The 27,594-nt window shown below is 40.8% G+C and overlaps 2 non-coding genes across 2 annotated transcripts; both read right to left on the bottom strand.

Annotated features, from left to right (window-relative positions):
* Positions 1-15,915: 15,915 nt before the first annotated feature.
* LOC120272721 lies at positions 15,916-16,022 on the bottom strand. The gene has a single exon (XR_005540261.1). It is a non-coding gene; the product is annotated as a small nucleolar RNA R71 (small nucleolar RNA).
* An 8,132-nt stretch (positions 16,023-24,154) lies between these two features.
* LOC120272827 lies at positions 24,155-24,261 on the bottom strand. Its single transcript, XR_005540362.1, has one exon. It is a non-coding gene; the product is annotated as a small nucleolar RNA R71 (small nucleolar RNA).
* Between the last annotated feature and the right edge of the window lie 3,333 nt (positions 24,262-27,594).

Here is a 27,594-nt window from a genome sequence, read left to right as displayed (position 1 = left end):
CGGGTGCATGTTCATTTTGCTTCTCACTCAGAAGCCCACCGTCGACCTCATGACCACTTCTCAAAGTGATCACCTTCACAAGCTCTCTAGGGTTGGTCTCGGTATTCCTCGGCAAACTTCCATGTGGCCTTTCCGATAAGGACTTCACAATCTGCCCCACTTGATTTTCAAGATTCTGTAAGGAGGTGGTATGATTGCGAAGTGTAGCCTCAACTGATTCAAACCTTGTATTTGACAATTGCACAAACCAATTCAAGGCCTTCTCCAGATCGGTCATTCGGGTCTCTAAACCTGAAACTTTGTTTTCCACATTTGGGCCTTGTTGTTGGAAACCCGTTGGCCCCATGGCCTTTTATGGACCTTGGTTGCTCCATGAGAAACTAGGATGAATCTTCCAACCTGGATTGTAGGTGTTATTGTATGGGTTCCCTTGTGCCCTCATGCCATTACCTACAAAATCGACGTTTTCAACTGAAGATGCATCACCAATAGATATCGGGCAATTGGAGGGAGCATGTCCTCCACCACACCCGGTCCAAGTAATCACGGTTGCTACTCTATTCAAAGTTAGAAGATCTAACTTCTTACTCAATGATTCCACTTGAGCAGCCAACGAAGTCACTGCATCTATCTCATGGAGACCGGCCACATTTTTCTTCACCCTGGCATTCCATTGGTAGCTATTTAACCCCATTTATTCAATTAATTGACGGGCCTCACCGGGAGTATTGCTACCTAAGGTACCTCCTGCTGCCACATCCAAGAGTTGCCTTGTACTCGGATTCAAACCATTGTAAAAGGTATGAACAATCATCCACTCCTGGAATCCGTATTGCTGGCACTTTCTCGGGAGCTCCTTGAACCTTTCCTTTCACTCCCTAACCCTAGCCGGCCACGTGGCAACCGCCACCATAATAAGGAGTGGACCCTACCGCATCCTACCTCCTAGTCATCGTAAGGCTCAAAACAAACCCATTACCACAATGAACTGAAGAGGGAAACAACCTCCACTACAGAACCAGCCACGGTTCCAAATACAACTAGAAAATACAAAGACACAAAAGTTGAGTCTAGTGGACCTATAAAAATTTACATGCACACTGCACTAACCTAAATAAGGAGAAAAAGACCCCTGGTTATCTACTGGTTTTCACACACAACCTACTGTGCACTCATGCAAGGATGCCACTAGTGCAAAATGACCATTTTGCCCCTAATGCATGCACAAAACAAATCTAAAAAGAGCAAGAGGTCCAAAAATTTGGACAGGGTACCACATTTCCCACGTCTCAAATAGAGACTCCAATTCCAACTGTACAAAGGACGAGATCTCATTCCTAAGCTTTACAGATTTTCCGGGAGGGAACTAACAGCCAAAAAAAGCTTATACCATCTCGTCCCATGTGGTAATTAATGCTCTAGGTAATGAGTGTCGCCACTGCTTCGCTCTCCCTTTCAAGGAAAATGGGAAGGCTCTCAACTTGATGGCGTCATCCGTCACCCCGTTTATCTTTAACATATCACACACCTCGAGAAAGTTCTCTATATGACTGTTTGGATCCTCATCGGCCAAACCATTAAACTATGCGGATTGCTACACCATGTGAATGAATGCTGGCTTCATCTCAAAGTTCTTAGCTGCAATCGGGGGATGTACAATGCTCGATTGTTTCCCAATACTAAAGGTCCGGAATAATCAGATAATGTATACTGCTACTCATTATGTTCTGCCATATTTTCAAATTCTTCTACTTCCAAATCAGCCAGATTAGACTGTTCTTGCATAGGTTTTTTCCCTTTTCTTCTAAGTGTGCGTTCGAGCTGGGTATCTCCTTCAATCAGTATGGAGGGGTTCCCTCGGGTCATAACCTGGAGCTGCAACCAAAAAGAAAGAAAAAGAAATAAGAACGATGATAGAATAAGAAAATATGAAATAGAATGAATAAATAAATAGTTAAAAAAAAAAGTGCAAAGTATCTCTAGACGCCTACTCCCCGGCAACGGCACCAAAAACATGACACGTCCGTATATGTGTGTAAACCGCAAGTGCATGGGTATCGAAGTAATAATCCCAGATGAGTGGGTATCGTATCCACAGAGAGTAGGGAATAAAGACACCTAAGTTGTTTCTTAACTAATGTGGAAGATGAATAGTGATATGTGTGAGAAGATTCAATTTTCAAAAGTAAAAACAACAAGAAAGAGAGCACAAGTAAAGGAGAAGGTAGGGCAATCGATAAAGATGGGGTACCCGGATATTGTTCTGCCTAGGACACTCGTTTTAAGTGCAAGAACTCTGTATTATGATTCCTAATTAATGCAATAGTGAGTCATGGAAATCCTTAATTACATAGTCCCAAATATAAGGTCAACCATGCCTAACTCTATACATGTCTCGGAGGAGAAATCTAACAATCTCAACACCTCGTACTCGTCTAGAATTGCAATGAGATCCAGGGATTCCAAATGATAAACCCTATTCGTATGTATAGACCTAACCCTTTGGTCCACGTGAAAGATCCCTAGCTATAATTAAGCCCTAGATACTAAAATCACTTCAATGTTTCACTTCGTTGCACTGGCAACTAAGCCCGAGCGGAAGGTCATATCTTAGCCCATTCACTCTACTATGGCTACAAAGAACTATTGGAATGTGGAGGTAGGATAGATCACAGTGGAAAGGAAAGGAGACGCTCCACTATCTCTCAACTCATCCTCTCAACACTCTCCAATCTGGCTTTGTCTAACTCTAATGGTGTGTCACTCACTCACAAGAGTTACCAAGAAGAACCCTCAACCCTAGTGTCACTCTAGGGGAGTATTCATACAATCAAGCATATAAGATTGGAACTCACAATAAACATCAATTAATTGAAGGCATAGTAAAGAGATTCAATGAAACGAATACATGCTAGGGTTCACAATTACCCAAGTACCCACTAGTGGTTTAGCTCTCCATGGAGCTACATATAATCAATGAAATCAAATATAAAAACAAAGCATCCATAGAAAAACCCCTCGTTAGTCATGGCGATGGTCTTGTAGAGAGTCCTCTACTCATCGCAAGGGTCCCTTTGTCTGGCTTAGGATATACCTCGCCCGATCGGTGTTAGCAAAAGCTCTCCCACTAACTTTCTTCCAAATGACATGTGGCGTCAGAGCTGTAGAACCTCTCTAAAGCCCTAGCCAATACCTCTCAAAACCCTGGCCACAACACTCTCTCAAGTGGGGGAAAATATGGAGAAAAAAATGCTAAAATCGGGGCTAAAATCGCCTTTTAAAGGGCTGGAATCGGGAATCCACACGCCCGTGTTAGCGTTACTATGGATTTTTCACACGAGCGTGTGGAATTTCCACACGCCTGTGTGGATTCTCTAATTTCCAGTTATCTCAGCCAGCTATGAACAGTGCTGGTACAGTATTCTTGCTACAGTTTTTGCTATAGTACCCTACTACAGTACCGGCCCGAATTACTCCTGAATCCATGCTTTCATCGAGGTAACACAAACGGGCACACGTTTAGGTCGTGGATTGCTTTGCTTCTTCAATAACGGACATGTTGGTGGAGATCTTGTTTTATATGCACAAGTCAGAATGCTTGAATGTGACTGCCCTTGTGCCCCTCCAAATAGTTGTGCTAACTCGAATACGAGGAGATTGTCACATATTCCCAACCTAAGTCTTCACGTTTGAAACTTAGCAAGATTTCTTCCCAATTGGTGCATTATGACCCACATTGGCTTATTTCTCTCATAATCGGTCTCACAACTCTACCTGCATGAAAGTAACATAAATACACACATATTAGCATTAAAACCCGAGAAAAGTAATGCTCAAGACAAGGAAAGAACACTTCCTATTCTTATCGCACAAGCACTTCTTAGTGACTTGTATAATTTCTCAAGATTGAAAGAAATTCATCCATAACTTGACCCCATAGAGATTGGTATTGCTCTTAATACTCATTTATTTTCCAATATTTCGACGGTTCAAAGATTACGATTGAATTAATTAATCTACTAAACAATAGAAGAATAGAGAGGAAAGAAGAGACATGTGATGAGTGCATTTCATACCGTATTTTGTATATCTCCAATGCATTGTTTTGCTTGTCTTTTAGTACCTTGTGTTTTCGATTGATGCTATTCTGTGTATGTTTGTCTTTGTTGCAGGCTTTTAGGACTCAAAACACATAAGGAGTGAAATCAAGAACAAAATCAACCAAAGAAAATAATTTCTCTAAGTGTCCAAGGTGAGCATGGGTGGAGTACGGGCGTGCCTTCCCCCATGGTTTTCTCAAGATCGAAACTCCTCTGCTCTTTAGTAGAAGAACGTGCGAAGCACGGTGGTGCTATCACCCCGTGGTTGTCTCTTGATGCGAGTTGCTTGTGCTTTCAAGGGAAGCACGGTCCACGGGTACCTTTTGTGTGCGTGCTCAAGGTGAGTGGTTGTGACACCGGCAAGTGCATGTGGTCATCAAATAATACCCCTTGCATAAGTACAAGAACGTCATATTCCCAGGGCCTGATAAGCTACCCTTACTTCCTCATTGTGTGTTGTCTAGCGTATAAGTGTGAGTGATTATGTTCTAAACTAAAAGGAAATAAAAAGGATTCTAAGATGGATGTCTACTAAAGTGAGAAGGATGCTAAAACTACCATGCAATTGGTGCTTTGGACCAAGAGATTCCAAAGATAGGTCAACCTGATTGTCACGGTAATTAACCCCAAATCCAATACTAGTATTGATATGGAATTTCTTCCAACCAAATCCTCCTATGATTGCATTACAAATTGGGAATTCTATAATTATGACTGAAAGAAAACCTAGGCCTAACCCTAATGTCGGATGGGGATAAAATATCTGATGGTCATCGTGTATTTGTACATGGATCTCTTCTAAGCTAGGTGTGTCTAATAAAAGGGCGATGGTCACGCAACCAAGTACAACCTAGAAATTAATATACAGAGTTCTCATGCATATCAATAAATTAAAGAACACTAAGCATGAATCATAAACACATCAAATGCAATAGAATAGATTAAAGCATCCACCTACACAAGTTCACCTAAAGGTTAATGACATCCGGTGTCCTTGGGGTTTAGTTGTCAATGCTAACAAGATATATGTTAAATCCTCAGAAATAACCAAATAAAACAACATAAAACTCCCTCAAATGATGAATGCAGAGAGACAAGTAGAGGTGAGCTTCTGACGATGACACTAAAGGGGTGGCTTCCTTGCCCTCTACAAGCTTGAACAGTGGGAAATGATGCCAGATCTTGTCTCTTCCTTTGATTTTCTTTCCTAAAATGTCTTCTTGAGCCTACTTTACCCCAAATTTGGAAGACGGAGTGGAATGGGGGAAGTAAGTTGATGAAAATGTTGAAGAATGCACCCAAAAAAGCCTTAAAAAGTCCTCTTAAAAACTTTCTCAGGATGGCTTCATGGCTTCATTTACAAAATTTCAAATAAAAATTTTGAAAAGTGCGATAGTGAAATGCTACAACAGCTGCTGCAGTAAATCTAATATAGTAATTGTACATTCTTCAGCCAGTTCACGGGCATCTTCACGGCCGTCACCAAGCTCGTTAACGAAACCTGAGATTTTGTCATTTTTGAAGTTCTTCATGCTATAGTAACTACTACATCTGTTGCAGTACCATAGCTCTAAAACACCATTTTCGGTGTCATTTTCCTTCTCTTTTGCTTTGTCGAGCTCACCAAGGCATCCTCAAGACCCGTAACATGAATAAGACCAATTAAACCACACAAACAGTAACAAATCATCGATTTATACACAAATAATATGACATGAATACGTATATAATACACACATTTAGGCATTTATCACTGAGCACGGGGGAAGCACATAGACTTTTTTGCTCAAAAGTTCCAAGATTAGCATGATCTGAGCATGATAGTTCCCAGACTGTGTTGTGCATAAAAAGTTCTTTTTATCTCTCTAATCAAGTGGTTTGAGTTATCTTTGGGTTTAAGAGATTTCTTCTTTAGAGGGAGAGCTCTCAAGAGAACAATGATCAGCTATCACTATATAATCTAAGAAGATAAAGATTGAGTTATAGATGCCAGAGAAGTGGAGTTACCCATTCCATGGAGCTTTTGAAGTACAATTGAAGAGATCTTGTAAAAGGGGGAATCATAATGTCTCTCTTTCTTATTTTTATCTTCTTTACTCATCTGTATGAATTCGTGAGCACGCCTGTGTTTTGGGCATGCTCGGGTGTGACCAGTCAGCTTCCCTATTTCTCTAGAAAACCCTAGTGGTTGCTGGTTGACCTTTATCACCGTTTCTCTCTTATTTCCCTCTCTTCCCCTCTTTCGCTCATTTTCTCAAGAGTTTTATCGCTGCTCACGTGTCCTTTATTGATTTCCTCCTCGTTTGCATGCACTTTTCCTCACCTCCAGTAAACTTCTTTACTTTGTTTATGAATGGCTTGTTCCATCAAATCTTACTCCTTGTGGTTTTAAATACTAATGTGTTTCATATTGCTCAAATTGAAAGAGTTTTTATTACTTTTGTGTAGAGTTATGAGCATGATTAGCCATTATGATATGTTGGGGAAGACGGCAACACCTGAAGCACAGTCCTTGTTTCTTTGGAGCATGATCATGCCCTTTTGTTTTCCTCAAGCATTGTAAAGGCGTAAAACACGATCTAGTTGTGTCTTCACCCTTTTGTTTTCCTTAAATATGATCCCTCCAACGCATTGTAATGGCTTGAATACATGGAGGTTGGCACACATTTACATATCTTAGAGCCCCACTTGTGTCTTCGCGTTGTTGATTCTAAAATTTCACCAAATAGTGTGTACACGATCTACTTTTGGCTTCTTTTCTTAAAACATAGCTTCACAACCGTACATGCGCAAAAGAAAACAAATACACATGTATTAGCACTTAAACCTGATAAAAGTAATGCTCATTGTAAGGAAAGAACACTTCGCATTCTTATAACACAAGCACTTATCAATGGATATTAGAATACACATTGACAATGCCTTTTTACGTGTGAACCACAAGTGCACGGGTTTGTCGAAGTAATAATACCATCGTGAGTGGGTAATCGTATCCATAATGAATAGTGATAAAAAACACAAAGATTGCGATTTAACTAGAATGAAGATGAATTGATAGTGGTGTGAACAAAATCAATGGAGAATGGAAATAAAGAAAGAAGAAGAAAGAGAGACACTATAAAAATGAGAGGAAAGATAATCGATAAAAAGTGGGTACCCAGACATTGCTCCCCCTTGGATAATTGCTTCAAGTGTAAAACCATCTATTATGTCTCCTAATTGATGCTTAATGAGTCATGGAAATCCTAAAATACACGGTCCTAAACCTATGGTCAATAGTGACTAACCCAACACTATGCACCGGCGGAGAAATCGCTCAGTCTCAACACCTCACACTGTGTAAAGTTGCTTAAAGCTCTGGGGACTTCAAGTAATAAACCATATTCCCTAACATAGATCTAACCCTTTGGTTAAGGCGAAAGACCCCTAGTCACAATTAAGCCCCATCACTAAGGATTACTTTAACGCTTCAGTTTGTTGTTTGCGCAACTAAGCCTCAGCGGAGTTCCTCTCTTAACACTTTACTCTATTGTGACTGCAAAGAACTCTTAGAGCATGGAGGTAGGATAAATCACACTAACAATGGCCATTGCATATTGATTGATTGCCCGCAAGTGTACAGGGTCGCCAAGTAATACCTTGTGCAAAAGCCCAAGGATCGTATTCCACTGGGCTAAGGAGCTCCTATTAGTCCTCCATCACTTACTTTCTAACCTTACCACTTAAGCATGGTATACTACTCTAATACATACAAGAATGTAAATAAAACAAAAGTATAACAATTCCAAGGCGAGCAAGAAAATCACAAGAGCAATAATTATAAGAATAGGCCTAGGGATGAGGATAAAATAGCAAGGGTGATTTAGACCAACAGACCTAAACAATAGTTCAACCCCAATTTCTCAGCGATTAAACCCTAATCCCGTACAAATGATGATAAGGATCTCTCCCTAATCATATTCCTACTATTGCATTAAGTACATGGTGGTCATGCAGTAAGGACGCACTTAACCTAAGTTGATCCTCATGGTTCGGAGGGGCTACCTACATCCAATTTCTCGGTATGATGGTCAAAGATTACCCCTTTTAGCTCATTACCGATCTAGTACATGCAAGTAGGTCATGCCTACGTGTACAACTCAAACAAGAACTAAGGATCTCTCCAAGTAATTGTTCTAGGCATGAAACACAATGAGCCAAACCATAAATCAGACCAATGCATTCCAAATATAAGTTTAGCATCCAAAATATATGATGAACCCCCAAGGTTCACCTACATCCAGTGGCCTTGGGTGTGTAAATGACACTTCCTAGTCCGAATGATGATGAGGGTGGAGAATGTCGGCCGAATGACGATTCCTCTAACCCAAGGAAGGCCGGATGCTCCTCCTCCTTTGATGAAGAAGCTCTCCCCTTGAAGTTCAAGCTCTTGATCTCTACAAGCCTCAAGCCAAAACACCCCCAAGAATGATGTCTTCATTCTCCTTTGCTTTGCCAAGTGATGGCTGCCAAGAGTCCTCCAAAAAGTCCTTCAAATGGCCTTCAAAATCCCCTCATATACCCGCCAACATCTCCCACAAATAGGCCTCTACATGGGTGGTATACCAGCTCAATGAGGACCTCATTGAGGTGGTATACCGACTGAATGAGGAGCTCATTGAGGCCATTTGGGGTAAGCAAAGTACACAAAAGCTCTTAGAATAGTCTTTATACTGGCTAAATGAGCACCTCATTGAGCCAATATGCCTTCAAGCAAATCATCTTCTTCAATAGCTACAGTAATCATCCCGAGCTCCATCCCGGGCAGCATTAAGGCCGTATGCCATGATTCAATTCCTAACTTGAAAACTCTCCAGGTGCTATAGTCGCAGCTATAGTGATCTTGCTACAGTGTTAATGCTACATTACTCCTGCTATAGTACTTCGCTATAGTGAATACGCTACAGTACCATGACTTGTTTTTATTCTCTTTTTAGCCCAAATTGTATCTTCGTGTCTTCCGTGGCATTTTCGTGCCTTGCAAAGCAAATAACACACGATTAGGCACAAAAATGGGTATTAATTCTTATAAAAATACATGCTAGAAACAACAAATACATATACTAAAATACATACATTTAGACACTTATCAAATATCCCCACACCTAAGATTTGCTTGTCCCCAAGCAAATACATCATGAAAAACAAAGATAATGATAAGTGGCTAAATGTATTACCTCTGGCTCAAATAAATACAAGACTCTACAAGCATTTTAAAATGATATACAGATAATGAGTTACAAACATTAAGCACAAAAGAAAGATCATGTCTCATCTCTTATATGTCTATGCCATGTGTGTGAACCTAGTATTTCATCTGCCCTGAATTGGTCTAGCCTACTGACTTCAATCAGTACAGCTATAGATGCTAATCACTCCACATGCAAGAGTACTCAGTCTTAAAATGCTAAGTGATACTCCAATGAACAAGTAAGATCCTTCTAAGTCCTAAACTAGAACTAACTCCCACTTTTCTTCTCAAAACCTCTAGTAGGTAGCAAAAAAGATTACTAGGGTTTTTATTTTCATTTCATTTTTTCTTTCTTTTTCCAGTCAGACTAACATAAACTGCACCAAAAAATCTTTTTGGAGGGTGCACATGTTGGTTAGGCACAAGAGCCACCCAACTACTCGATTACAGTCTACATAGACGCATTCATGCTTCATTAGCAGAGGAATACTGACATATACTCATTTTTATCTTTTCATTCATTCATTCTTTTTTTTCATCATTTATTTTTTCATATTTATCCTAGATCATGTCTTTAGACTACTCTACAAGCCACAAAACTAGGGCTAGCTCAACAAGACTCAGAAGTTCTTAAGAGTTCATTGAAAGAAAGAACTTAGAATTCTAAGGCCGAGTACTCAAAGTTGTGTGTTAAGCAATCAAGAGAGATAGAGTAGTCATGTTGGCTATTCCCAGGGCATCAACACAAGATTCAGTACACAAGACAATACTAGAGGTGAAACATGATTAAATAGAGTACAACAACAAATATGTAACTCAAATCAATCATTAATCCATGCTATAAGAGTCTTACAATAATGAACAAGCCATCATGGATAACACTAGCATGCAAACAATAATCCTAATACATACAATATACCCATCCCCCACCTAGTGTTGCACATTGTCCCCAATGTACACTAATCATGAAAAGCATGGTGATATATGCAATGAAGACAATGGAGGAGGGTGGAACAAACTTCCTCTGTTAATCTTGTGCACACGGCGAGGAGTGACCCGAACAAAAGGTGTTGCAAGCTTTTCATGTTGGGTCCGGCTTCAATGGAATGTTGAGAGGCTCACCAAACTCTCTTAATGCCCTGCAAGGCATAAAGGGGCATCATCATTCCAAACAAAAAGTAAGATTTCAAAAATAAATACTAGGGAGTTGTCAAAACACAGAAATACTAGATAAAGAGTAGCAATGTTCTACACAAGGTTGGTAGGGCATCCCCTCCCCAACTTATTAAAACCAAACAAACACACTAGCATCAAAAGTAAAACAAAGAAACAAACTAAAGAAGTAAAGAAAATGTCCATTCTCAAATGTCTAACTAGTCATCATGAGATGTTGTAGATGTGGTAGTCTTGGTGTGCTTAAAAAATGCTCAAAACCTCCAAAATAATCTGGCGAAAGGTAGGATCATCAATTGAGAATAGATTCACCAAGCACCATGTGAAATTAATTCCTTCAACCGTTCATTCATCCCAAATGTTTCCAAAATACCCCATTCTATGTGATGAAGTGTGCCACATGGTTTAGTCTTCGAAACTTCACACTTCGCCTTATTATGAGCATGCCTAAAGTGGGGTTCTTCGAGGTTGGCAATGTGTTTCTTGGACATTTGGAGGCATGAATCTTGATGTGAGGCATTCCTACATCAATTATAATTAAAATATGAATGAAAAGAATCCAAGAGAATGCATAATGTGGCATGAAAATATACAAAACATGAAGAAATTGAAATGAATAGGATCTATACGGGCATATGGAGCCCATATGGATACTATCCAATTTGCAAGAACTTCCCCTCAACATGAATTCGAAAAACAATTTGTACATAAATTCGAGATAATTCAAAGACATGATGTTCATACAACACAATACAAGCTAAAATCTTGAAACAATCCACACAAAAGCTCAAGAAAGCAAGAAGAAAAGAAAAGAAAATTTTCATCACAACAAGCTTCTTACAAACAAAAATTTTGAAAACACTTGAGTGGAGCTTGAAGACAAACACTAGATCTACTTCCCAAGGTGATGTGGAGATGATTTAGAACAATATTTAGTGAGATCCGGCCATGGAGAGATAGATAATGGAGGCTAGGGCTCATTTGGAGAAGAATGAGAATGAAGAAAGAGAAAAGTTGGGAACATTTTCATGAAAAATATGACTCTATACGGCCTCAATGAGCAACACATTGAGTCCATATAAGCTAGTGTAAAGTTTTTGGATGGTCTTGACGGCCTCAATGAGTAGCTCATTGAGGCCGTATAGGCTATTTCAAAGTTTCTGGATGGTCTTGATGGCCTCAATGAGCAGCTTATTGAGGCCGTATAGAGTAGGCAAAAGTTTCTGGATTTTTCTTGACGGCCTCAGTAAGCAGCTCATTGAGTCCGTATGGCTTTAAAAACAAGCTTAAAGGTTTTGAAGGCTTCTCCAAACACATGGCCATGGTTACAAAGTGTTCTAAGATCATCTCCACCATGAAATAATGGTTCAAAATTTCTATCTAATGCATGAAATGACAGCCCAAACAAATGCTACTCCACAATAAAATCAAGTAAACAACCACATGGACAATGATCATGATAAACAAAGTGATGAGAGCATGGACTTATTCAAATTAACAACTCTAAGAAAATATGAAAAATAACAAGAACATGAACACAAAGAACACACAAACATGAAAATAAACCCTCGAATGCTTGGGTTGCCTCCCAAGAAGCGCTTGTTTAACATCACGTGCCTGACGTACCTTTTCACTTACCTCATGGGGGTTCGAATAATTTGAAATTTCCCCCGGTCATCTTCAAATTGTTGGTGTTTCTTCCCGGTAAATTCAAGGACATCAATGAGTAAACTTCACATTTTGCATGAGTGAAAGGACATGGATATTGTACCTTCTTTTCTTGAGGTGTTGGATGATAGTGAATGATACCTTTCTTCTTCTTTCCCCCTCCTTCCAAATTTTTTTCAACATTGAATCTTTCTTTTCGTTTTCTTTGGCATTGGTACACATAACCTTCTCCTTTGTTTTCTTCAAATTAGGAGTTGAAAGAGGAGAGTGAGGATCTTCTTGATCTTCATTTCCTATCTTTCCCAATTACTCATCCAATGGGTTTAATGATAGCACCTCCTGCACACAATCAGAAATTAAAAGTTCAGTTTCATCAACAAAATAAAGCATGTCATCGTGGTCTAAAGAGTGTTTCATGGTCGCCTGTAGAGTGTACACTGCTTCTTCCTCACCAACTCTTAATGTTAATTTTCCTCCTTTAAGGTCAATTAAGGCACCAGAGGTAGTGAGGAATGGCCGACCAATAATCAACGGTGTCTCCACATCTTCATCAATATCCATAATGACAAAATCCACAGGAAACACAAATTTGCCCACCCGGACAATCACATCTTCTACAATCCCATGAGGCTTCCTTGTTGATCGAACCGCCAATTGTAAAATCATTCTCATGGGTTTAAGTTCATCAAGATCAAGCTTCACATACATGGTATAGGGCATAACATTAATGCTTGCCCCCGAGTCCTCTAGTGCATTTTCTTGAAATCCACCCCCAAGTACACATGGAATTATGAAGCTTCCCGGATCTTTCAATCTTTGTGGGAGCTTCTTCTCCAAAATGGCCGAGCAATTTCCCGTGAGTGCAACTGTGCCCTCTTCTTCCAATTTTCTCTTGTTTGTTAGCAATTCCATCAAAAACTTGGCATAGTTGGGCATTTGAGTTAAAGCTTCCACAATCGGGATGCTTAAGTGATCTTGATACAGTGTCGATGCTAGAGTACTTATCACGTATGTCCCGCAAGTGCACGGGTTTGTCGAAGTAATAAATCCCAGATGAGTAGGTATCGTATCCACTAGGAGTAGAGAATAAAAATACTTGAATTGTTTCTTAACTAAGCGAAAAGTGAATAATAGTTGTGTAACAAGATGTAAGGTAAACAAAAGTAAAAAAGACAAGAGAGAAAGCAGAAGTAAATGGGAGATAAGTGATAAGTGCTTGTGCGATATGAATGCGAAGCATTATTTCCTTATGTTGAGCATTACTTTCCTTGGGTTTTTACACTAATATGTGTGTATTTATGTTATTTTTATGCAGGTAGGGTTGTGAGGCCGAGTATGAAGGAAATAGGCCAATGTGGATCATAATGCACCAATTTTGGAGGAAATCTTGCTAAGGTTCAAATGCGAAGACATAGGTCAGGTGTGAGATGCTAGAGTGTGTGCGAACCTCCTCGTATTCGAGTGGGCACATCCATTTGGAGGAGCACAAAGGCAGTCACATTCAAGCATTCTGACTTCTGCACATAGAACAAGAGCTCCACCAACGTGTACACCATTGAAGAAGCAAGTGATCCACAAAGTGAACGTGTGCCCATTTGCGTTACCCCGATGAAAGTATGGAATTCGGGAGTATTTTTGGCAGAGTTATCTAGCAGATTACTATAGCAAATCATTGTAACAGTTACTGTTCATAGCCGGCCAAAAATCGCAGAAGCAGAGAATCCACACGGGCGTGTGGAAATTATCCACGGCCGTGTGGAGACTCCACACGGGCGCGTGTACCATCCACTCCCGTGTAGTCGCCCGATTACAGCCCTATTTAAAGCCGATTCAGCCCCGATTTTGGTATTTTTTTCTCCATCTTTTCCCCAACTTGCGAGAGGGCTTCGGCTAGGGTTTCGAGGGGTATTGGCCAAGCTTTTGGAAAGGTTCTACGTCTCTGACATCGCGATTCCATTAGGAAGAAGGTTGGTAGGGGAGCTTCGATCGAGGCGTATCCTATACCGGATGAAGGAATCCTTGGACGACGAGTAGATTACTTTCCACAAGACCATCGACACGACCATCGAGGGGGTTTCTTTATGGATTCATTGCTTTTACATTCGATTTCTTTTATTGTACTTAGCTCCATGGAGAGCTAAACCCCTAGTGGATACTTGGGTGATTGTGAACCCTAGGATGTATTCGCTTCATTGAACTTCTTTATTATGTTTTCAATAAATTGATGTTTATTGTGAGTTCCAACCTTGAATGCTTGATTGTATGAACATTTCCCCTAGAGTGACACTAGGGTTAAGAGTTCTTGTTGGTAACCTTGTGAGTGAGTGACACACCATGAGCGTTAGACAAAGCTAGGTTGGAGAGGGTTGAGAGGGTGAGTCGAGAGGTATAGGAGCGTCCCCTTGTTCCCTCCGACGTGATAGATTCTACCTCCGTTCCTTGAGTTCTTTGTGGCCATAATAGAGTGAATGGTCTAAGGGATGAACCTCCGCTGGGGCCTAGTTGGGCGTGCAATGGAGTGAAGCGTTGAGGTGATCTTAGTATCTAGGGCTTAATTGTGGCTAGGAACCTTCCGCCTGGACCAAAGGGTTAGGTCTAAATCTAGGAAGAGATTTATCACTTGGAATCCCTAGAGCTCATTGCAACTCTATGCGAGTGCGAGGTGTTGAGATTGTTCAATTTCTCCTCCGGGACATGTATAGAGTTAGGCATAGTTGACCTTAGATTTGGGACAATGTATGTAAGGATTTCCACGACTCACCATTGCATTGATTAGGAAGCATAATAGAGAGTTCTTGCACTTGAAGCAATTATCCTAGGTGAAACATCATCAGAGTATCCCATCTTTATCGATTGCCTTGCCTCCTCTTTACTTTTGCTCTCTTACTTGTTGCTTTTAATTTATGAGAATTGAATCATTACCACACTTATCATTGTTGATACTCCACATAGCTAAGAATCAAATTAAGTGTCTTTACTCCCTACTCCCTGTGGATTCGACTCCGCTCATCTGGGATTATTACTTCGACAAACCCGTGCACTTGCGGGATATAAGCAAGGGGACCTTGTCAAGTTTTTGGCGCCGTTACCGGGGAGTTAGGCGTTTAGAGATACTTTGCACTTTGTTTTCTTAGCTATTTCACTACATATTCTATTTCATATCTTCTTATTCTATCATCGTTCTGATTTTCTTTTTCTTTACTTTTGGTGCAGCTCCAGGTTATGACCCGAGGGAATCCATCAATATTGATTGGAGGAGACCCTGAGCTTGAACGTACACTTGGAAGGAAAGGGAAAGAACCTGTACAAGAATAGCCTAATCCAGCTGATATGGAAATAGAAGGATCTGACAACATGGCAGAACAAAATGAGCAACAACGAACACTATCTGATTATGCCAGACCTTCAGTGTTGGGGACACAATCGAGTATTGTGCGTCCCCCAATTACAGCTCTGAATTTTGAGCTAAAGCCGGCATTCATCCATATGCTGTAGTAGTCCGCACAATTCAATGGTTTGGCCGATGAGGATCCAAACAGTCACATAGAGAGCTTCCTCGAGGTTTGTGACATGCTGAAGATAAATGGTGTGACGGTTAATGCCATCAAGTTGAGAGCCTTCCCATTTTCCTTAAAGGGGAAAGTGAAGCAGTGGCTACACTCATTACCTAGAGCATCAATCACTACATGGGAGGAGATGGTAGAAGCTTTTCTAGCCCATTATTTTTCTCCCAGAAAATCAGGAAAGCTTAGGAATGAGATCTCATCCTTTATGCAGTTGGAATTGGAGTCTCTATTCGAGACATGGGAAAGGTTCAAGGAACTCCTGCGCAAGTGTCCGCAACACGGATTCCCAGAGTGGATGATTATTCAAACCTTCTACAATGGTTTGAACCCGAGTACAAGGCAACTCTTGGATGCGGTGGCAGGAGGTACCTTAGGTAGCAAAACCCCCGATGAGGCTCGTCAATTGATTGAGGAAATAGGATTAAATAGTTACCAGTGGAACGCTAGGGAAAAGAAAAACATGGCCGGTCTCCATGAAATTGATGCGGTAACTTCATTGGCGGCCCAAGTGGAGAGTTTGACTAAGAAGCTAGATCTTATAGCTTCGAATAGAGTTGCGGCTGTGACCAATTGCACCGGTTGTGGTGGAGGACATGCTCCCTCCGATTGCCCAATCATCATTGGTGATGTTTCTTCAGTTGAGAATGTCGACTTTGTAGGTAATGGAACAAGACCTCAAGGGAATCCATACAGCAACACCTACAATTCAGGTTGGAAGAATCATCCCAACTTTTCATGGAGTAATCAAGGACCACAGAAGACCATGGGGGAATCCATACAGCAACACCTACAGTTCTTTCCCTTTCCTTCCAAGTGTACGTTCAAGCTCAGGGTCTCCTCCAATCAATATTGATGGATTCCCTCGGGTCATAACCTGGAGCTGCACCAAAAGTAAAGAAAAAGAAAATCAGAACGATGATAGAATAAGAAGATATGAAATAGAATATGTAGTGAAATAGCTAAGAAAACAAAGTGCAAAGTATCTCTAAACGCCTACTCCCCGGCAACGGCACCAAAAACTTGACAAGGTCCCCTTGCTGATATCCCGCAAGTGCACGGGTTTGTCGAAGTAATAATCCCAGATGAGTGGGTATCATATCCACAGGGAGTAGGGAATAAAAATACTTAATTCGCTTCTTAACTATGTGAAAAGTGAATAGTGATATATGTGACAATGATTCAATTCTCAAAAGTAAAAACAACAAGTAAGATAGCACATGTAAAGGAGAAGGTAAGACAATCGATAAAGATGGGGTACCCGGATATTGCTCCGCCTAGTACAATCATTTCAAGTGCAAGAACCCTCTATTATGCTTCCTAATTAATGCAGTAGTGAGTCGTGGAAATCCTTAATTACATAGTCCCAAATCTAAGGTCAACCATGCCTAATTCTATACATGTCCCGAAGGAGAAATTGGATAACATCTCAACCTCGAACTCGCATAGAATTACAATGAGCTCTAGGGATTTCAAGTGATAAATCTCTTCCTAATTATAGACCTAACACTTTGGTCCAGGTGGAAGGTCCCTAACCACAATTAAGCCCTAGATACTAAGATCACTTCTACGCTTCACTCCATTGCACCCACAGCTAAGCCCCAACGGAAGGTCATCCCTTAGACCATTCACTGTATTATGGCCACAAAGAACTCGAGGAACGGAGGTAGAATCTAACATATCGGAGGGGAAAGGGGACGCTCATGTACCTCTCAACTCACCTTTTCAACCCTCTCCAACCTAGCTTTGTCTAACACTCGTGGTGTGTCACTCACTCACAAGGTTACCAACAAGAACTCTCAACCCTAGTGTTACTCTAGGGGAGCATTCAATCAATCAAGCATTCAAGGTTGGAACTCACAATAAACATCAATTAATTGAAAGCATAATAAAGAGATTCAATGAAACGAATACATCCTAGGGTTCACAAATACCCAAGTACCCACTAGGGGTTTAACTCTCCATGGAGCTAAGTACAATCAAAGAAATAGGATGTAAAAGCAATGAACCCATAGAAAACCCCCTCGATAGTCGTGTTGATGGTCTTGTGGAAAGTCCTCTACTCATCTTCCAAAGATCCCATTGTTCGGTATAGGATACGCCTCGACGGAAGCTCCCCTACCGACCTTCTTCCAAAGAGATGACGATGTTAGAGCCGTAGAACCTCTCCAAAACCCTAGCCAATACCTCTCAAATATCTAGCCGAAACCCTCTCTCAAGTTGGGAAAAAAGATGGAGAAAAGAATGCTGAAATCCGGGCTGAATCGACTCTAAATAGGGCTGGAATCGGGGATCCACATGCCCCTGTGGACGCCCCTGTGGAATTTACACACGCCCGTGTGGATTTTTGTTCTGCAGTTTTCTCGACCGCCTGTGAACAATGTTCTATAGTACCTTGCCACGGTATCTGTCCTGAAATACTTCCTGAATCTATACTTTCATCAAGGTAATGCAAACAGGCACACGTTCATGTCGTGGATCGCTTTGCTTCTTCAGTGATGAAAAGTTTGTGGAGATCTTGTTCTATATGCATAAGTCAGAATGATTGAGTACGACTGCCCTTGTGCCCCTCCAAATGGTTGTACTAAGTCAAATACGAGGAGGTTTGCACACACTATAGCATCTTACACCCGACCTATGTCTTAACGTTTGAACCTTAGCAAGATTTCCTCTAAAATTGGTGCATTATGATCCACATTGGCTTCTTTCTTTCATAATCAGCCTAACAACCCTACCTGCATAAAAGTAACATAAAAACACACATATTAGTGTAAAAACCCTAGAAACATAATGCTGAACATAAGGAAAGAATGCTTCGCATTCATATTGCACAAGCACTTATCAAATTCTTTTGCAATTAGTTCATTTCATTACATCCATTGATTTTGACTAGATAACTAAGAATTTTTTAATACTAATACTTTTGTTCCCTGTGATTTCGACTACCCATTCACCGGGTTAATTATTACTTCGACACCCGTGCACTTTCGGTTTACACGGAACGTGAGCGAGTGTCAAGTTTTTGGCGCCGTTGCCATGGATAGGATATTAGGAACACTAGGACTTGGTTACTTTACTCATTTGCATTTGCATTTACTATTTCTACTTCATTTTTCTCTCTTTTGCCACCATTTCCATTCCATCTTTTTCTTCCTTTCCTATTTCTATTGGGTGAACAGTAATCTCTATTTTCTTTTCCATTTCAGGACCATGTTGAATGAAGCATCAATTATGGAGACATTGAAGGATAGGATGGTATCCAATGCGAGAAAAATGGAACAATTTATGGCTGAATTTGATTCGGGTAAACGACATGATGAGGTGCTGAGCCTATGGATAGTTGAGCCACACATGATGAATGAGGAGAGTGGAATGCAATATCTAGGGGCTAAATTGTTAACATTGTTGGAACACCTTGAAAAATCTGCATTTGTCTTTTAGGAATAAGGTTGAAATTCAGTCGGAGGCAATTCCCTCATCTTTTTCAATGGCATTCACAGCGGAATGTGTTGGGTGTGGATCCGAGTCAGATGAAGAAGATGAAGCCAAAATTTGTATTGAATCAATCTCATCAATTGAAGTGTGTGGGTTGAGTAATCAAGTGGAAGATGAAGATAGCTTGGATATCCTTGGTGTAAACAAACCAGAATAAGAGGTACTCGAGGAAGAGTTAGAAGATACTTCCAAGGTTTTTGAAGAAATTGATAGGAAACAAGCAAATCGGCTACGACCTTCAGTGGAAGAACCTCTTGAGTTAGTGCTAAAAGGATTACCGTAACACTTGGAGTATGCTTTTCTAGCCGAAGGATCGAAATTGCCAGTGATCATTGCTTCGAGTCTTTCTCCGTAGCAAAAAGAATAGCTGGTCGCCATGTTAAAGTTGAACAAAACAGCCATAGCTTGAAAAATTTTATATATCAAGAGAATCAACCCCTCCTTTTGCACTCACAAGATTTTGATGGAAGACAATTACAAAATTGTTATTCAACCTCAATGAAGACTGAACCCAAACATGAAAGTGGTGGTAAAAGCAGAGGTGGTGAAACTCCTTGACACAAGAATTATTTACCGCATTTCGGATAGTGCGTGGGTGAGCCCAACACAAGTGGTACATAAGAAGGGTGGTATGACAGTGGTGAAAAATGAGCAAAATGAGTTAATTCCGACAAGAACGGTTACGGGATAACGTGTTTGCATTCATTATTGGAGGTTGAATGATGCCACAAGAAAGGATCATTTTTCATTGCCATTCATTTATCAAATGTTGGAGCGACTAGCAGGCCACAAATTTTATTGTTTTCTAAATGGTATGTCGGGGTATTTTCAAATCCCAATGGCCCCCGAAGATCAAGAGAAAACAATTTTTACATGCCCTTTTGGTACTTTCACTTATAGAAGGATGCCCTTTGGACTTTGCAACACACTGGCTACTTTCCAAAGATGTATGACGGCCATCTTTGATGACTTGTTAGAAGATATAATGGAGGTCTTCATGGATGACTTTTCGGTATTTGGGAATTCTTTTGAGACATGCTTGAAGAATCTTGAGAAAGTACTTATGTGGTGTGAAGAGACTAACTTGGTTCTAAATTGGGAGAAGTGTCACTTCATGGTCCAAGAAGGGATTGTCCTTGGTGATAAAATTTCTAGCCAAGGAATTGAGGTTGATCGGGCAAAAATCGAAACTATTGAAAAACTACCTCCTCCAACCAATATCAAGGCAATTAGAAGTTTCTTGGGGCATGCGGGTTTCTATCGCTGATTGATTAAAGACTACTGCAAGATTGCTCAACCGATGACCAAGTTGTTAGAGAAAGATGCCCCATTTGAGTTCAATGAAGAGTGTTTGCTTGCTTTTAACTTGTTAAAAGAAAAACTCATACAAGCACCTATCCTCATCTCACCGGATTGGAGTCTCCCTTTTGAACTTATGTGTGATGCTAGTGATCTTGCCGTCGGGGCTGTTTTAGGGTAGAGAAAAGATAAATATTTCCAGCCAATTTATTATGCAACAAGAGCTTGACAAGTGCCCAAGAGAACTACACTACTACTGAAAAGGAACTGCTGGCTGTGGTATTTGCACTTGACAAATTCAAATCATACCTCATTCTTTCACAAGTGGTTGTCTTCATGGACCATTCAGCGCTGTGTTATCTAATGAACAAGACTGATTCAAAACCAAGGTTAATTCGTTGGGTGTTGTTATTGCAAGAATTTGATGTTGAAATTAGGGACAAGAAAGGGGCTGAAAATGTGGCTACAGATCATCTCTCCCGCCTTGAAGGTTTAAAAGAAGAAGGGTCATGGAAAACTGAAATTAATGACGCATTTCCTAAGGAGCATTTGTATTGTCTGCATGAAATTTTAGAAGTTGACACTCCGTGGTTCGCCGACTTCGCCAATTATCTTTCAGGGAGAGTTCTTCCTAGGGGACTTTCATTTCAACAAAAGAAGAAGTTTTTTGCTGATTTGAAGCACTTTACTTGGAAGGATCCCTATCTTTTTAGAATTTGTGCAGATCATATAATGTGAAGATGTGTCTCGTGGGAGGAAGGTTGGGATATTCTAGCCCATTGTCATTCGGGGCCAGTTGGAGGCCATTATGCCTTAGGAAGGATAGCTGAAAAGTTGTTAGAAGCAGGTTTTTATTGGCCAATGTTATTTCAAGAGGCAAGACAATTTGTGTAAAGTTGTGATAGTTGTTAACGAGCAGGGAATCTGTCTAGGTGGGATGAGATATCACAAAATCCAATGTAGTTTTGTGAGGTTTTTGATGTGTGGGGCATCGACTTTATAGGGTCATTCCCTAGCTCCAATGGGAATCGTTATATATCGGTCGCCATGGACTATGTGTCTAAGTAGGTGGAGGCTCAAGCTCTCCCTACTAATGATGCTAGAACAGTAATCAAATTCCTCAAGAGATTGTTCACTTGTTTCAGGACTCCTAGAATCATCATAAGTGATAGGGGGACTCATTTTTGCAATGCCCAACTTGATAAAATTCTGAAAAGATACTGTGTGAACCATCGTCTTGCCACACCGTATCATCCACAAACTAGTGGACAAGTGGAGGTAACCAATCAAGAATTGAAGAGAATTCTATCAAAGTCGTTGGTGCATAGTCGGAAGGATTGGTCGGAAAGGTTGGATGATACATTGTGGGTATATCGGACCAGCATACAAAACTCCAGTGGGAACCACGACATATAACCTCGTTAATGGAAAAGCATGTCATTTACCGGTAGAGCTTGAACACAAGGTATATTAGGCAATTAAAGCAATTAATTTCAGTCTTGCACGGGCTCGTGACCAAAAGAAAGTTGCAGTTGAATGAGTTAGATGAGTGGAGACTTAGAGCCTATGAAAATACATGAATCTACAAAGAAAGCATGCGTTCATGGCATGACAAACACATTAGACTGCACAAGGAATTCAAAGTAGGTGATCAAGTGTTACTCTTCAATTCCCGGTAGAAGTTATTTCTGGAAAAACTGAAATCAAGATGGTCAGGTCCATATGAGATTACTCAAGTATCCCCACATGGTACAATTGAGATCACTCACCCGAAGAAAGGAACATTCAAGGGAAATGGACATAGATTGAAACCTTACTTCGAAGGTGATGTGCAGGTGGCTAGGAAAGAGTTTTTTCATCTTTATGAGCCACCATGAGGTAGGAACAGGTATGTCAAGCTAAGTGATGTTAAACAACCGCTTCTTGGGAGGCAACCCAAGAAGCGCTTGTTCAACGAGGGGGTTTTACTGTTGATTGCATGTTTTTACTTTTGATTTCATTATTGACTGTATCTTGCTCTATGGAGAGCTAAAACCCCTAGTGGGTACTTGGATTTTGTAAACCCTAGGATGCTTTTTTTTATTGACCTTTTATTTTGTTTTCCTTAATTGATGTTTCTAATTGAGTTCTAATAATGAATGTTTGTTAAATTATTTCTCCCTTAGAGTGACAATTGGATTGAGAGGCCATCTTAGTAATCTTTATGGATGAGTGACACACCATGAGGGTTTGACAAAGCTAGGTTGGAGAGGGTCAACAGGGTGAGTCGTGAGGCAGCGGAGCTTCCCCTTTCCCCTCCTATGTGATTTATCCTACCTCCATATTCCAAGAGTTCTTTGAAGTCATAAAAGAGTGAATGGGCTAAGGGATGACCTCTGTTGGGGCTTAGTTGCACAGGCAATGGAGTGAAGCCTTGAAGTGGCTTTAGCACTTATGGCTCAATTGCGACTAAGGGTCTTTCGCCTGAACCAAAAGGTTAGATCTATACATTGGAATAGGGTTTATCACTTGGAATCCCTAGAGTGTCTTGCAACTCTACAAGTGTGAGGTGTTGAGATTGATCGATTTCTCCACCAGGATATAGTGTAGAGGTAGTCACGGTTAACCTTAGGCTTGGGACCGTGCGTTTAAGGATTTCCATGACTCATTAAGCGTCAATTAGGAGATATAATAGTTGATTTTGCACTTGAAACAATTGTCCTAGGTGGAATAATATTCGAGTACCCCACTTCTATCGATTGCCTTACCTCTCATCTATTTGTGCTTATCTCTTTCTTGTTTCTTTTATTCTTGCTTTCATTACATTTTATCTACAAATCATTATTCTGTCTACGCTTAGTTAGATTGCAATCTTGGCAATTTTATTCCTTACTCCCTGTGGATACGATACCCACACACCTGGGATTTATTACTTCGATAAACTTGTGCACTTGTGCATCACACACAAGGGTCGTTGTCAAGTTTTTCGCACCGTTGCTGGGGAGTAGGCGTTTAGAGAAACTTCACACTTTGCTATTTTAACTTTTCATCACTCATTCTATTTCACATTTTCTTATTCTATCATTATTCTGATTTTTCTTTTCTTTTTGGTTACAGCTCTAGGTTATGACCCAAGGGGACCCTACAAAAATTGTTGAAGGAGATCCGAAGCTTGAGCATACACTTAGAAGAAGGGGAAAAGAACATGTACAAGAACCGTCAATCCGAGCTGAAGTAGAAGGTCAAGTTTCGGATAATATGGCAGAATAGAATGAGCAACAGAGAACACTTTTTGACTATGCCAGACCTTCAGTTTTGGCCACACAATCGAGTATTATGCGACCCTCAATTACAACTTTGAACTTTGTGCTGAAACCGGCATTTATCCAAATGATTCAACAATCAGCGCACTTCAATGGTTTGGCCGATGAGGATCCGAACAATTATATTGAGAACTTCTTGGAAGTTTGTGATATGTTGAAGATTAATAGAGTGTCAAATGATGCTATTAGATTGAAGGTTTTCCCATTCTCTCTCAAAGGAAAAACCAAGCAGTGGCTTCATTCATTGCCAAAGGCTTCCATCATGACTTGGAATGAAATGGTCAAAGCCTTTATTGCGAGATACTTTCCCCCAGAAAGTCATCAAGACTTAGTAATGAGATATCCTTATTAATAAAGATGGAGCTCGAATCATTGTTTGAGACATGGGAGCGATTCAAGGACCTATTGCGGAAGTGTCAGCAACACGGTTTCCCCGACTGGATGATCATTCAAACTTTTTACAACGGGTTGAATCCAAGTACAAGATAGATTGTAGATACTGCCGTAGGAGGTACAATTGGGAATAAGAACCCTGATGAAGCCCGGTAATTGGTTGAGGAAATGGCCATGAACAGCTACTAGTGGAACTTACGGGAAAGGAGAAAAGTGGACGGACTCCACGAAATTGATGCAGTCACTTCTTTGGCCACCCAAATGGAATCATTGAGCAAGAAGTTAGACCTTCTAACTTTTAATAGATTGGTGGCCATCACTACTTGAACAAGTTGTGGGGGAGGACATGCTCCAACTGATTGCCCTATTTCTATTGGTGATGCATCTTCAGTTGAGCAAGTCGATTTTGTGGGTAATGCCATGAGGAACCAAGGTAATCCATATAGTAACTACTACAATCTGGATTGGAAGAACCGCCCCAACTTTTTGTGGAGTAACTAGCAAGGATAGCAAAAGGCCATAGCACCACCGGGTTTCCAACAACAACAACAAGCCCCAAACATGGAGAATCGTGTTTCAGGTTTGGAGACACGGATGAACAATTTAGTGAAAGCTTTGCCCCGATTTGTGCAGACATCGAACAATCAGTTTCAGCCGGTCGAAGCTACACTTCAAAATCACAGCGCTTCATTACACAATCTAGAGAATCAAGTGGGGCAAATTGCGAAGTCTCTATCAGAGAGACCAAAAGGAAGCCTACAGAGTAATACAGAGACTAAGCCGAGAGAACATGTGAAGGCGATCACTTTGAGAAGTGGTCGTGAGGTTGAGGGTGGACCTCCTAGTGAGAAGATCAATGTTGAAGTGCCCGAGGTCGTGGAGGTTGAGGAGAGAGCAAACAAGGAGAAAGAGTTAACATCCCCACCTTACAAGCCGAGAATTCTCTATCCTTCAAGATTGAATAACGACCAAAATGATGAGCAACACAAGAAGTTCTTGGGTCTATTTAAGCAATTACACATCAACATTCCTTTTGCAGAGGCATTGTCTCAAATACCTCGGTGTGCTAAGTTCTTGAAAGATTCATTGACCAACAGAGGAAGTTGGAGGAGAGTGGATCGGTGATCTTAGATGCCTCTTGTTTGTGGTGTTGCAAAAGAATATGCCGAACAAGAAGAAAGACTCCGTAAGTTTCATCATCCCATGCAAAATTGGTAATATGGGTCAAGAAATAGCATTGGCGGACTCTGGGTATTAACGTCATGCCATATACCTTTTTCAAGAAGCTTGGCTTGGGAGAGCCTAGGCCCACTCAGATGACATTGCAATTAGTGGACTAAACAGTGAGACAACCGTAAAGACATACTTGTCAAGGTGGACAAGTACAAATTTCCTGTAGACTTCGAAGTGTTGGACATCGACGAGGATGTAGATGTTCCTTTGATACTTGGGAGGCCATTCTTTCACATTTCCAAGGATTAATCGACATGGACGGCCAGGAGTTGACACTAAGGGTTGTAGATGATAAGCTCATATACCGCCTCACTGAAGACATGCGACATTCTTTTGACTTTGATGATACTCTGTATTTTCTTGACACTACTGATGAGATAATAGATGAATATATATAGGAAATGTTGAATCCAGACCCGTACAAGGGGTTGCTAGAGCAAGATGTGGATAATGAAGAAGTAATAATGCTAGGTCTAGAGGAGAAAATACCATCTACTCCAGCCAGTTCACCTTGCCAACATACTAGCAGAGTACTTGAGGTATCAGGGTCAGTCTGCCAGGATCAGTGTCTTCTTCTCTGACCCATACATCACTAGGGTCATCAACGGAATTGGTTTATGAGATGCTATTATAGGGACTGAGATGATGATCATACCTGCTCGCCTGGGCATAGAGAGGATTAGACAGATGGGGATGTTGCGCAGCTATGAGCCGGGATTGCATTTATTAATTATACCTGATCCAAAGATAGCTGAAGGAGTTGCAGTAGAGGGTTCTTCGCTTGCTCCCGAGCCACAGCAAGAGCTGATGGAGACCAACACACCACCACCAGCAAAGGAGGCGCCACCGGTGCGCATGTTCTCCCCATCTCGAGCCTATGATCACTTTGAGAGGCTTGAGAGTGTTGTAGGGGTGTTACCGACCGAGATTACAGAGGTTCGAGCGAACAGGCCACACAGCACACAGAGGTGATGGCACGCCATGATATTCTACAGCAGTTTCTTCAGCACGACGTCGCCTCACCAGTCATCATGAGACTCCAGACCCCTCCGTCTCCGCCAGCGTCACCATCACCAGATCCACCAGCGCCGTTCAACTTAGTAGCAGCAGGACAGCCAACCGGCGACAACACCGACGCTTGAGGCCTCTTTAGTTTTCTTGTCTTTTGTTTCTCGTATTTTACTTTTACATTATCTTTGGACTTGTATGCTCAGAAAGGATCTTCTTACTGAATCCCCCTTGTGTATGCATGTAGATAGTCTTGTCAGTATGGAAATTGAGAACTAGTCATGGGCATGGGCAATGTGTTTTTACACGTGGCCGTGTGTGCTTCACCACCCATTGGAACTCCACTCTCAAGGAATTTAGCTCCATCAAACGCACCACTAGGAGTTTAGGGGTGTATTGTTTCAATTGCCTACTCCCACATATTTTTTGATTGTTACATCTATTATTGTACTTACATGTGTACATTGAGGGTAATGTACATCTTAAGTGTGGAGGGGAGTTCACATAGCCAATGAGGTTTCACCTTAATTGCAATGACTGTGTTCTTGAGTTTAGGAGAATTTCCATCATTGAATGTTTTCATGCTCTAGTTTTTACTTGGTTTTTTAGGAATTTTTTCCTGATTAACACTTGTTGCACTACTCGCTAATCAAACTCTTTTGGAAACTCAAGTTCAATGCTTACGGGACTAATTATTTTTGTTTCTTGTGTTATTTTTCTAAAAACAAAAAAAAAATACTCATTTTAGTTGTGCATTTGAGGTAGAAAGAGCTACCACCTATGAAGAATAAAGCTACTCTCACAAGTCGGATATTAGTTATGCCCTAACGAGAGAAATAGCTATCTCATGGGATTAATGAAAGCTACTACCCCGGTAGAAAAAGCTACCACCTCGAAAGTGTGAAAACCACATTAGCGGCCGCCTTGGAAAGGGCTACCTTAGAGGACGTGTGAAGCTACTACCACCTTTTTACTTTGTTCTTGTATATAAACAAGTCCTTGACAAGTGCTTGTGCGATACGAATGCGAAGCGTTCATTCCTTATGTTGAGCATTACTTTCTCCGGTTTTTACACTGATATGTGTGTGTTTTATGTTACTTTTATGAAGGTAGGATTGTGAGGCCAAGTA

The sequence above is a fragment of the Dioscorea cayenensis genome, chromosome 11 (assembly GCF_009730915.1).
Source record: "Dioscorea cayenensis subsp. rotundata cultivar TDr96_F1 chromosome 11, TDr96_F1_v2_PseudoChromosome.rev07_lg8_w22 25.fasta, whole genome shotgun sequence".
NCBI classification, from domain to species: Eukaryota; Viridiplantae; Streptophyta; class Magnoliopsida; order Dioscoreales; family Dioscoreaceae; genus Dioscorea; species Dioscorea cayenensis.
This window is presented reverse-complemented; position numbering and strand designations above follow the sequence as displayed.